Here is a 14,077-nt window from a genome sequence, read left to right as displayed (position 1 = left end):
AACAAGTGTCAGGATTCTTGTATTACCCGAGCAAGTGTAATAATTTCTTATTATTCATATTATTATTGTTATTTTTTAATGAATATCAAGGCCTGTTATATTTCAAAATGTTTCAATGACAAGTAGAAGGAGATGACAAAATGACATATTATTATCCATATGGTTCAACATAACTGAGTTAATAATAATCATACGAAGCACACATATAATAACAAGTGCAATGACGTAATTTTGGGAAGCGACGTCATAACATGGTGTTGCTTTTCCAGTCCTAGCTCAGATGGTGCATTTGAAATGTGACGTCATTTCGTCATCTCCTAGTTGTGACTGAAATATTTTGAGTTGGGTCTTGTTATTCATAAAGAAAACAACAATAATAATATGGATAATAACAAAATTATTACACTTGTGTATGAGTCGTACTGATTTTATGAAACTCGTGTCAGAATTCATGACACTCGTTTCAGTAAATCAATACGACACACAAGCTCATATAATAATCTCTATATATTTCACATACTCTGTCTGAACTAGGACTGGGGAAGCAACGTCATGCTATGATGTTGCTTCCCAAAATTACGTTATTACACTTGTTATTACATGTGTGCTTCGTATGATTTTTTTTATTAACTCAGTTATTTTGAACCATGTGGATAATAACCAATATGATAGTGCTTTCCTCAATGAGCTAATTCTGATACAGCCCTAACCTCAGCAAACTTAATAAGAAACATGTATTCACAAGTTCAAATATTACATAATGATACTTTTGTCATAATTAGACACCCAATCCTCCCCTGTGTAGCAAGACCATAGACCCTGCCAAAAATTATTCACAGCTTGGAGACCCCCCCTCCCTTCAGAAACAAGCCATGTGGCAGTTAAACAATGTATTTATATACAATGGGTATAATAATAATAATAATAATAATAATAATATAATGACACTATTTATTGTGTCATTTTGTTTTATGATCTGGGAAAGCATTTTAACTCAAATTATAATTGTTATGGCTATAGCTATAACATTATACATTATAAAGTATCCATGAGAAGAAAAATAAATTAAATTAAAAACAAGAGTTAAAGAATGCTCTTGAGTACACCCACCCACCCCCTGTAACGCCACATAATGTTTGAACTAATACACCCACCTACACCCTCAAGTAAAATATAAGTAAAATTTGAGTGGTCCCAGACAGTGTGCTTGTACCTTAAAGATGCAGTGTTGAGTATATATTGTTATTATTCGTTACCACATCTGCAAGTATGAGTACAGATGTGGCATAACGTCATTTACAATTTTTTTTTTAAATGACATCATGTCAAATTACACAGTAGCACAACTTCGGGAGTCGTTTAATTGTTGAAATGTTATCAACATGTCAGCATTTGATAATTATATTAAAAGCAAAGTATGTTGGGGTTTTTTTTCTTGGTTTTTTCTTGGGTTTTTTTCTTCTAATAATAAAAAAATTGTTTAACTGTTTGTTCATTGCCGGAAATACCATCATTTCATTTTTTAACTTATTTCTGTGCGTATATCCAATAAATGTTCAAGCACGCTGTCTTGGGCACACACCTCAGCTATTTGGTTGTCCAGGACAGTGGGTTAGTTGTTAATTGTTAGTGGTTAGTGTGAGAGAAGAGGGCGTAGTGGTCTTACACCTACCCATTGAGTCATTAAAACTCGCTCTGAGTGGGAGCCGGTACTGGGCTGCGAACCCTGTACCTATCAGCCTTATGTCCGATTTTTTGTAGATGCTGTGAAACTTTAACCATTTAGAATACATCACAAGTATTAATTTTCTTCCCACAATGCACCCTTTTTCGATATCCTTTAGCTGTAGTCACTAATTTAAGTCACGTAAAATGTATTAATTCACCATTCAACACTCAAGATGTGGAGTATAGCAATCACTGGCGTAGGAAACGGGGGGGGGGGGGGGGGGGGCAAGAGGGGCATGTGCCCCCCACTTTTCAGATATTTTGCTTTATATTTGCTTTATAATAGTGTAAAAGTGTGTAAATATAAAAGTGTGCCCCCCCCCTTTTGGCACCTTCCTGCACCAGTGGCGATTAATGTATTAGTTAAAAATGGTGACATACTTGTTTGTTGAACATATGGGTCCTTCTTTTAAAATGGTACCTTAAAGTATGACTCATACATTAGACCAGAATGCACTACAATGGCTGTTTTTTTTAAATAATAATTCAGTTCACCTGGTCTCATGTTTAGTATAAGGTCAGAAATGATGCTATTCAGTTTGACGTAAAAGTAAAAATTTGTGGGTGTGATTTTCACAATAAAATCCTGACGTAACAAAGCTATGAAAGTTGATTTTTTGTTAAATATTTTTATTTCTATGATGAGCATCTTGACAAGAATGAATATATTAATATGCATGGGGTGGTGCTTCAACAAATCGAACCATGTAGCAAAATAAATTCTTTCTTATTGGTGCTAAAACTGTCTGATTCCGTGTGTAAGTTAAAGTGGACACCACTGGTTACATACAGAACCCTGACTTGGATTGCAGATGCATCACAAAAAACAACAACTTATAAACAATCAGTTTTAAGATATATTCTTTATTTACATTAGTGTTTTGGGAAATTTGTTTTTTATATTTAATGGTAAATAACATTAGAACAATGGTCATTTCTAATATTCCAACTTTAGTCCTAATTTTTTCACAAATTATTTTGCATAATTAGAAAATTGTGTGTTTTTTTGGTTTGTACAAGGATGTAATTTTTTTTCTCTGTTCACATGAATCGAGGAAATATTTTGGAGACAAAATTACTGTGTAATTAATTGTGTATTCAACATCAGTGTCTTGAGGTCAAAAAGGTACCATTTTCAAAGGACTCGTATACATTGATATGTTTACGGAAATTGTAGTGGTATTTATATTTAGCATTAGGAAATAAGTTATACATGGTAATTTTTTAAGCCTGTGTTTTTAATTCATGATAACATGATAACTGTATTTTTAAATTATTATTAAACATGCGTTCAATTCAAGTACATGTGCCTCAGGCAAATACTTATAACTGTATATTTCAGTTTAAATGTAGAAACCAGAAAAATGGTCTATGGCGTTAATACACTTTTCTCAAAATTGAATTGTCAAATACTTTTTGTATGCTGTCTGGAACAAGAAACCATATTATGAATGTCAAATACTTAAAATCATTACTGATTACTAGTAATTACAATGGAAAAGTAACTTTTTTGTATTTTATATACAATAAAAGAAAAAGAAAAAAAGAAGAAAAAAAAGGATACCCCACAAAAACAACAAAAACAAAACAACAACAACAAAAATTCCCAAACATCAGCAACAACAACCCTGTTTAAGTAGTCCTCTCTATTAAGAGGCTACCTGTGTTGTGAAACCACCATACTTTTTTTCTTTTTCTTTTTACCGACCTCGGTGGCGTCATGGTTAGGCCATCAGTCTACAGGCTGGTAGGTACTGGGTTCGGATCCCAGTCGAGGCATGGGATTTTTAATCCAGATACCCTGAGTGAGTGCTCCGCAAGGCTCAATGGGTAGGTGTAAACCGCTTGCACCAACCAGTAATCCATAACTGGTTCAACAAAGGCCATGGTTTGTGCTATCCTGCCTGTGGGAAGCGCAAATAAAAGATCCCTTGCTGCCTGTCATAAAAGAGTAGCCTATGTGGCGACAGCGGGTTTCCTCTAAAAAACAGTGTCAGAATGACCATATGTTTGACGTCCAATAGCCGATGACAAAATAAAAAATCAATGTGCTCTAGTGGCTTCGTTAAATAAAACAAACAAACTTTACTTTTTTCTTTCTTTTTTCACAACGAATCCCCTTTGTGGACCCATTCTCTGATTGCATTGTTTTCCATCCTGCTATAACTCAGTTCTTGTTTTTTCACCACCACGATCAGTAATTCGATCATTCCAAAATGGCATCCCAGTAATGAAAACTGACACAACCAAAAATACACCTAACACACTTTCACCTGCACTCGAGATACCCAGGACACTAGTGCATGTTCTAGCCATGCCCTGTGGCTTTCCAAGAAGTTTTAGAGCTTGGCTTTCTCGCCTTAACGGTGAAGAGATGGGGAAACAAGATGATTAAGTTGGCCGTCTGCTGTCTGGCCGTATAACAGTGATATTTGGTGGTAATTAGGTTTTATCGTGAACATATATCAGAGATAACACACATGATGAAGATGTGTGACCTGAATAACATGGACATTTGTCTTAACAAAGTATAAGAAGTCTTCTGTGAAGTAGAACATTAGGATGTAGAGGGCAATTAGTGTTTGCCATACTCGTAAAACAAATCCCACTATATATATACTCAGAACATTCAATTAATTGGCCACATGTATATGTAGGCCTATGTAACTTCTACCATTTGACCACTTAATTAAATAAAAGATTCATGATTTTTTTTTTAACGATTTTAAAGTCAGTCATCAAGTTACTGAATTCCATGTAGTGGGTCAATTGATTATTATTAACCATGGTTTATGGCTATTAACTAGCATCTGTGTCTTTAGGAAATTAAAAGGTGGACCAAACTGTTATTGATTTATTTCAGAATGGCTGCCACCCAGCTGAGTAAAACGCGACACGTTGGGTTCCGCAGCGCTCCTCGTCTGCCGAGTCTGAGGAAACCCAGTAACACTAACCACACGGCCCTCCATGTTCCACACCCACCACATAACCCACGACAGACGGCCACGAACTCTAGACGATTACTCAGACCTTGGTTGCCTTAAATCATTTATAAACAGATTTAATATCATTTGTAGTCAGTAAAATAGACAGTGGATATATCTGTATGTAGACATATTTCAAATGTGCCAGTGTTAAATACTGGCAGATGGTGTACACATGTATATATTTTGCCATTGTTGAGCAGCTTTACTGACGGCGCAAAAGTGCCGTTGGTGATGCTTTCCACCTATGGCAATTTATATCTCAACGATGACAATATTAATTGCTGTCGATGCCGTCATTAAGTTCAAGCCCTGCAATATGCCCTCACGAGTGGAAAGAAAGAAAGAAATGTTTTATTTAACGATGCACTCATCAGATTTCATTTACGGTTATATGGCGTCGGACATATAGTTAAGAATCACACAGATATTGAGGGAGGAAACCCGCTGTCGCCACTTCATGGGCTATTCTTTTCGATTAGCAGCAAGGGATTTTTTATATGCATTATCCCATAGACAGGATAGCACCTAGCCTTTGATGTACTAGTCGTGGTGCACTGGCTGGAACGGAAAATAGCCCAATGGGTCCACCAACGGGGATCGATTGATATTTTGGTCGTAGTATTGAATCCGCTAGCTCCCTGGACCAATTTGCTGAATGTGTTTTTTTCCCACCCCAACCCACAGGTACCCCCAAACATAAACCCCAAGTACTAATACTATAGTTACATATAAAAAGTATTATTATATAACGTAACTATAACACATTCAGCGTTATTGGTTAACTATAACACATTCAGCGTACATGTGCCCCAATCAGTGTCCCACAAGTGGTATATCAAAGTCTGTGGTAAATGCTATCCTGTCTGTGGGAAATTGCATATAAAAGAATTCCTTAGTGCTAATGAAAAAAATGTTGCGGGTTTCCTCTCTAAGACTATATGTCATGATAATGACATGTTTGACATACAGTAGCCGTTGATTAAGATAAATCAGTGTGCTCTAGTGGTGTCACTAAACAAAACAAAATTAACATTATATGCCCGTATGAAATTGCAGTTTATCTTCCAGGGGATGGGACATAGCCCAGTGGTAAATCGTTTGCTTGATGTGCGGTCAGTTTGGGATCGATCCTCATCAGTGGACCCATTGGGCTATTTCTCGCTCCTGCCAGTGCACAACGACTGGTACATCAAAGGCCATGGTATGTGCTATCCTGTCTATGGGATAGTGCATATAAAAGATCCCTTGCTGCTAATAAAAAAAAGTACCTCATGAAGTGGCGACAAAGGGTTTTCTCCCTCAATATCTGTGTGGTCCTTAACCATATGTCCGATGCCATATAACCTTAAATAAAATGTGTTGAGTGAGTCATTAAATAAAACATTTCCTTCCTTCTACAAACTCAGGATCGATATAGTCCTTTTAAAACTTTCCACTTAATCTCCGTTTGTGTTCAGATCTTGTCTTGATGTTTTGCCGTAGTCTTCCTTATCAGTTAGATTAGGTAGTATTTGGGTTTTTGAAGAAATAAAAAAAGGTGTTACCTTCAGGGTCGTACCCAGATCAAAATCCTTGGGGGAGGGGGCACTACTTTTTATAAACAAATGAAACACTATACAAATTAAACCCTGAGATGTGTATGCTATTTTCTGGAGTAAAAAAAAGAGGAAAAAAGTGAGATTCTCAAGGGGGAAACTGCCTTCCTTGCAAAGCCCCCCCCCCCGAAGGATACGGACCTGACCTTTCCAGTGTTAAGTTTTTGTTTTTAGCTCCATTTCCAGTCCTAGTTTATGGTTGCATGCATCTATGTATGTTAATTTGGTTTTTTAAATTTTAAATTTTAAATTTTTAATACCCCCCCCCCCCCCCCCAAATATGCATATATATTCTTGTCATGTCTACACAATAATTATATCTGTTGTCTATATAATTATATATACATGTGTATATAGAGAGTAACTAGTTAATGACGTTGGATATTGGCTTTATTCTGTGAAGGTAAGAATGGGAAATTCAGCGAGGCACTGCCGAGCGGAATTTCTCATCCGGCTTTAACTGGATAAAGCAGATATTCGACATCATTAACTGGTTATTTTCTTTATCCTGAAGACCATAAGCTATTATATCTGTTATTTCAGCTACATGTACATTGTAAAATGACCTAGAGGTCAAATCATACTCAAATAAGCAATTTTGTAATGTAGTTAAATGCATGTAACATCACAAAAGTGACGTCAAAAGTCACATCCTGCTACCATACATTTATGACTTTATCCGTCCTTGTAATCTGTCAATAAAAATAGTGGTTGCAGGATAAATACCAGTATATATAATCTGAATCATGTTTCCCAGTAAAATACATGTCATTGCTTAAGTAGAGCCTAAGATGATACAAGATATTAATTTCAAAGATCTAGGCCATATAGTTTGTGAACTAATAGGCAACCAGACTTTATACTGAAATGGTTCAGGTTACCGTTTTTTTGACAATCAAACATTTTATATCAAACACAAGGCATGCATCGACTTGTGGCCTCATCTTAATTTACATCCATTTACATTCATTCATTTAAACTGAATGTATCACGTTCTTGTATAGTATAGCAATCTAAGACTGCAATAACTTTAAATAAATTTAAAACCCCCATCTCCTTCAGTCTTCTGCTATGAGTAAAATCATGTCGAGCTGAAACACATTTTTATGCGAGCAATCACATATAAAATTTCCAATAATTTTTTTTAATTTTTAATAAACTGTATTGCAAGGTGATTAATTTTGTTGCTCACCTAAACCATTACAGATGTACTGGGCCCTATTTCACAAAACATCGTAAGTTACGTCTGCTACTAGCAGTTACACTGGCCGTGCGTTTACACGTGTTTGGCATCAATTTCACGCAGAAACTTACATCATTACGGAAGCTGGAGTATTTTAAAGACAAAAGAAAATGAAATATGGGCTCTTCTAACTATATTTGTTGAACTATAATAGTAATAAGAATCGTAGATTTACATTTACGTTCAAAACGTAACTTACGATGTTTAGTGAAATAGGCTCCTGGTATACTGTAAATGATAAAATGTTAGTGATCTTAAAATTTAGCGAAATCCAAATAAGTGCCATATTAGCGACATACAACTTTAGCGAGGTCATCATATTAAAAATTAAAAAACCCAATAAGCGTAAGTTGTAGGATCAGCTGAAATAATGTTTTTGACATATCTTGATGTTATGCAGCTTACAGACATCTTGAATTTAGTGGAAAATTGCAGTAATGTGCCTGCTAACTAACTATTGTTTGCTATCCTTTTGGTTTCACCAATAATATGTGACCATTGTTGTGTGTTTAGTTAATCACAGACAAAACAATTGTACACAAGTTTTTTGGAACAGTCTGTTACATGTCTCTTTAAATTTATTGTCATGAAATATTAGCGTATTGCATGGCCTTGCTAAATTCGCTAACATTTTATGCTCACTAACATTTCCTGATTTACAGTATATGAAAGGAAACATGAGTAATCACTCACCTTTCCTGGTGAAGCGTGTCCTTGGTGAACTCCATAGAAAAAATTCAGCAAACACAGGCTGACAGTGTCATTCAGAACTGGTTATGTTCACTCTTTGTGAAAACAAAGAGTAGGTATATTCCACTATTTCATTTTTTGTTTTTAATAATGTTGTTTTTTTGGTGGGTGTATGCGTTGGAAGAGACATGCATGTAATAGCTAGGACTCGTTAGGAGTAATGCAAGGCTATATAATTTGAATAAATAAAATTGCTTAATTTTTCTAATTTTTCTAAATAAAAATTAACTGTTAATATTTTCTTCTTCTGAAAACCAGGATAGAGATTTTCGAAGCTAGCTTAGTGCTACAATATTGTAAAAGCATCATAGACTGACGTCATAGTATAGTGACATGATAGCTTACGATGATTTTACAATATTGTACCTTAGTGCTAAAACAGCTTTGAAAATATGGGCTTATGCTTAACTTCAGACATACATTGTACATGTAACGTGTTCAGGGCCCCGTTCCACGAAGTGATCTTAACCCTAAGATCACCTTAAGTGCATAGCTGCCTTACACACTAAGGTGATCTTAGTGCTAAGATCGCTCTATGGAACGAGGCCCTGGTAATCAACCCTTAACATGCAAGTTAACAGTTCAGTTCTAGCTACCTAGTACTTAGTGGAACTAAAATATTTATTTACACCACTCATACAGAATAAAAATCACTTTGGATAAACAAAATTATAAAAATGTGCAGATTCTGAAAAGAAAGGTGTTGCTGTCACCATACATAAAAGAATATGCATAGAAACAGTTTTCAGCTGTGGCTATAATACATGTATTTGGAATTCCATAAAAAATGTGGACGATTTTCATTTCTGCTCTTGTAAACTGTGATTTATTTAGTTACGGTTATAGTCTGTTTTTCCATTCTTGTATGAAATAATACATTGCCATTAATTATAGAAGATACTTCACTTGAACTTGAACTTTTAACTGTTTTATCATGCCCCTATACCTCTAGGGTTTCAGGCATGTTCATCACGGACGTGATCTCTGGATAGCCAGAGATCTGACTCGGGACATGAGATACTTCACTGTTTTTTGGAAATTCAAGTTCTTTATTTGCCTTCAGTTAAAAAAACTTTTCAACTTAAATACATACATATATATTCACAATATATATACAAATATACAAATACAGGTGGAGAGTGATTTAAGAATTAATGGAAAAATTAACATAGTATACTAGTAATAGTGGTGGGATGTACATATATATGTGCACTATAAACATTATCGTGGCATAGTAATAATTCTAAATATATATATAGAGGTTATTACCAGAGTGTTTTTCGGTATCGTCAATATCATATATTAGGAATAAAAATTGTATTATGCGAGCTTCTGGCAAGCATAATACATTATTTTTATTCCTAATATATGATATTGACGATACCAAAATACACAAGGGTAATAATCTCTTTATCATATAAGCTCAAGCTTAATACAACGTGTTTTTGTAAACTGTACACACAACTTTAATTCCAGTCCGCCATTACTAGATATTCAAATGACGTAAGAATATGTGGCGCGGTGTATTTTTGAATGGAAATGACGTCAAACTCGAATGATGTCATTTTGGATATCCTTACATCAAAATAAAGTTATGCCTAACGTTTTTTGTTTTCTGAACACTGGACAGGTTTCAGTGTCAAGTTGCCATTGAAATGTTTTTATTTGATGACTATAAATGCATACATCAATCATGGAGTGTCACCCAAGTACGTTTGCTTAAATGTCAATAAACCAAGTGCCGAGACCTCGACTAATTTACATCTAATTTGCAAAGTTATCAAATTCTCAAAGTATGTGATCTGAAAAATATCACATACTTTGATTGCACTGAAATTATATGATATGTATATATATATATATATATATATATATACACACACACACACACACACACACACACACACTCATGTATATATTGATGTATACCAGATGAAATATTAATATACTAGCTAATGAAACGGCAGGTTTATGGATGTCATATTTTAAGTAAGCTGCAATAAGTCATCTCTAACTTTATTTGCCAAAACTAAATATTTTCCCCGGTTATTGATGTCTTTATTGCTTTCAGTATAATAGCATTTTGCATACTATTTACAGCTGGTTTCTTTGTAATGATCACATTACTTACTGGTATATAACATATTATGTGCAACACACACCAGCTGATGGTCTGCACTAGTGCTAAGGTGCACAGAACACTGAATGTTTAAAGTTTGTTTTTTGTGTAACAACACCACTAGAGCCCATTGATTTATTAATCATCCGCTATTGGATATCAAACATTTGGTAATTTGGACATATAGTATTAGAAGGAAACCAGCTACAAGTTTGCAATAGTAGCAAGGGATCTTTTATATGCACCATTCCATAGACATGGTAGCTAGCCAGTCATGGTGATATTGGCTGGAACAAGAAATAGCCCAGTGGGCTTACTGACAGGGATTGATCCTACTACCTAAGTATCGTAATGGGTTATTTAAATTAGTTTAATATAAAAATCAGGAATTTTTTTCATTGAACTCATTTGTATGGGTTATTGTACAGTAAAATGTATATTTCATAGTACACATTACAGAAAACAATTTTATAGGTCACATTACAGCAAATTGTATTTTATAGGTCACATAACAGCAAATTGTATTTTATAGGTCACATAACAGCAAATTGTATTTTATAGGTCACGCAACAGCAAACATTTCACAGGTCATATTACAGCAACGACATACTTTTATTGGTCAGATTTACATCAAACAGTATATTTTAATAGGTCACAATACAGAAAGCAGTATATTGTTATAGGTCACATTACAGAAAACGGTATATTGTTATACGTGTGTAAGTCATATTACAGAAAGCAGTGTATTACTATAGGTCGCATTATAGAAAGCAGTATATCGTTATAGGTCACATATTACAGAACATATTATATCGTTATATACCCCTGCGTGTGCTGTAACCTCACCGTGGTGCAGGGGTGTAACATTCTCTTTGAGAATGGCCAATACAGCACAAATTGAAGTTTAGAGTAAAATTCGGTGTCCGTAAAATTCTGTGTTATTTGTATTTGTATTTTTGGCACAGTTCTTTACACTGTTTTTGTTTAAACCTTGAATTTTTATATTGATGTTGATCATCACTTTATTTATTTGCATTACCATAGTTTGACACCCAATAGCCGATGTATTTTTCGTGCTGGGGTGTCGTTAAACATTCTTTCATTCATATATCGTTACATAGGTCACACATTACAGAAAGCATTATATTGTTATATGGCAAATATTACAGAAAACAGTAAATATCAATAGGTCACATTACAGAAAACAGTATATTGTTATAGGTCATACATTATAGAAATCAATATATTGTTATAGGTCACACAATACAGAAAACAGTATATTTTTTATAGGTTATGTCACACATTACAGAAAACAGTATATTTTAATAAGTCACATTACAGAAAACAGTATACCATTATAGGTCACACATTACAGAAAACAGTATATATTTTAAAGTATGCATGGCCTATAAACTAATAGTTTTCTGATTACTTGCTTCTTGGTTGAACATTTATGAACGGTTGTGTAGATTGTACTGATCCGTGTGTACTCTATAGTCATTGAGTGTGATGTCATACAGCTGTGACACACTCCTATCTTAATGAGGAATTGGATTTTCCTCACTGGTAGAGCATCTGCCCCTTGAAACTAGATAACATTTTTTTTTATCAAGCTAAAATTGTTCCGAAACAGAAAAGAAAAAAATACCTTAATAATTACTAACAGGTACCATGGAAACAAAGAATTGTTGTCACTACTACACTGTTTGTTTATATTTTAATACAGATTAATGTAGCATGGTGGGGTTGTGGGGACTGACTAAGATCCAGGGGCCCTATTTTCGAAGCCATCTTAGCGCTACGAAATCGTAAAACCGTCGTAGGTTGTGACGTCACTACAGAGCACGCCATAGTGACGTCATAGCTTACGATGATTTCACGATTTCGTAGGCTAAGATAGCTTCGAAAATGGGGCCCCAGGGTATGAAGCACCCAATTTGTTTGTGCTTTTTTGTTTGTGCTTTTTTTTGTTGGGGATTTTCATTAGCCATAATGAAAATGTTTTAGCCAAAATTGTTTTGTGCAGTACTGTATAGAATATTTATACATGAATATGGGCGGGACGTAGTCCAGTGGTAAAGCGCTTGCTCGATGCACGGTCTGGGATCGATCCCCATCAGTGGGCCCATTGGGCTATTTCTTGTTCCAACCAGTACATCACTACTGGTATACCAAAGGCCGTGGAATGTACTAGCCTGTCTGTGGGATGGTGCATATAAAAGATCCCTTGCTGCTAATCAAAAACAGTAGCCCAACTTGGGGTTGGGTGCATGCTTCCTATGGAAACGTTTGAAAATTGGATGTCCTGAAATGCATATTTCTGCATTCTGCGTGTATAATTTCATCATGACAAAACTTACAAGGTATATGCCATGCCTGATTGACAGGACTTTAAATGTAGTATACGTAAATGTTATTTTATATGAAAAGGTGTCTTTTAATTATAAAGTGCCCGCTGGGGTGTTGTTAAACACTCATTTATTCATTCATTATAAAGTGCCCGCTGGGGTGTCGTTAAACACTCATTTATTCATTCATTATAAAGTGTGCCCGCTGGGGTGTCGTTAAACACTCATTTATTCATTCATTATAAAGTGTGCCCGCTGGGGTGTCGTTAAACACTCATTTATTCATTCATTATAAAGTGTGCCCGCTGGGGTGTCGTTAAACACTCATTTATTCATTCATTATAAAGTGTGCCCGCTGGGGTGTCGTTAAACACTCATTTATTCATTCATTATAAAGTGTGCCCGCTGGGGTGTCGTTAAACACTCATTTATTCATTCATTATAAAGTGCCCGCTGGGGTGTCGTTAAACACTCATTTATTCATTCATTATAAAGTGTGCCCGCTGGGGTGTCGTTAAACACTCATTTATTCATTCATTATAAAGTGTGCCCGCTGGGGTGTCGTTAAACACTCATTTATTCATTCATTATAAAGTGTGCCCTTTTTGTCTTGCTGGGGGGCGAGATGTATCCCAGTTGTAAAGCATTCACTTGATGTGCGGTCGGTTTAGGATGGATCCCCATTGGTGGACCCATTGAGTTGTTTCTTGTCCCAGCCAGTGTTCCACAACTGGTGTAACAAAGGCCATGGTATGTACTATCCTGTCTGTGGGATGGTGCATATAAAAGATCCCTTGCTGCTAAAAAAAAGAGTAGCTCATGAAGTGGCAACAGCAGGTTTCCTCTCTCAGTATCTGTGTGGTCCTTAACCATATGTCTGACGCCATATAACTGTAAATAAAAAGTGTTGAGTGCATCGTTAAATAAAACATTTCCTTCCTTCCTTTTGTGTTGCTGGAGAAAACCCTATATGCAGGATCTACATGTAACTCAGTTGGTGGAATCCTTTTGTGTTGCTGGAGAAAACCCTATATGCAGGATCTACATGTAACTCAGTTGGTGGAATCCTTTTGTGTTGCTGGAGAAAACCCTATATGCAGGATCTACATGTAACTCAGTTGGTGGAATCCTTTTGTGTTGCTGGAGAAAACCCTATATGCAGGATCTACATGTAACTCAGTTGGTGGAATGCTTTTGTGTTGCTGGAGAAAACCCTATATGCAGGATCTACATGTAACTCAGTTGGTGGAATGCTTTTGTGTTGCTGGAGAAAACCCTATATGCAGGATCTACATGTAACTCAGTTG

The sequence above is a fragment of the Gigantopelta aegis genome, chromosome 3, assembly GCF_016097555.1.
Source record: "Gigantopelta aegis isolate Gae_Host chromosome 3, Gae_host_genome, whole genome shotgun sequence".
NCBI lineage: Eukaryota > Metazoa > Mollusca > Gastropoda > Neomphalida > Peltospiridae > Gigantopelta > Gigantopelta aegis.
This window is presented reverse-complemented; position numbering follows the sequence as displayed.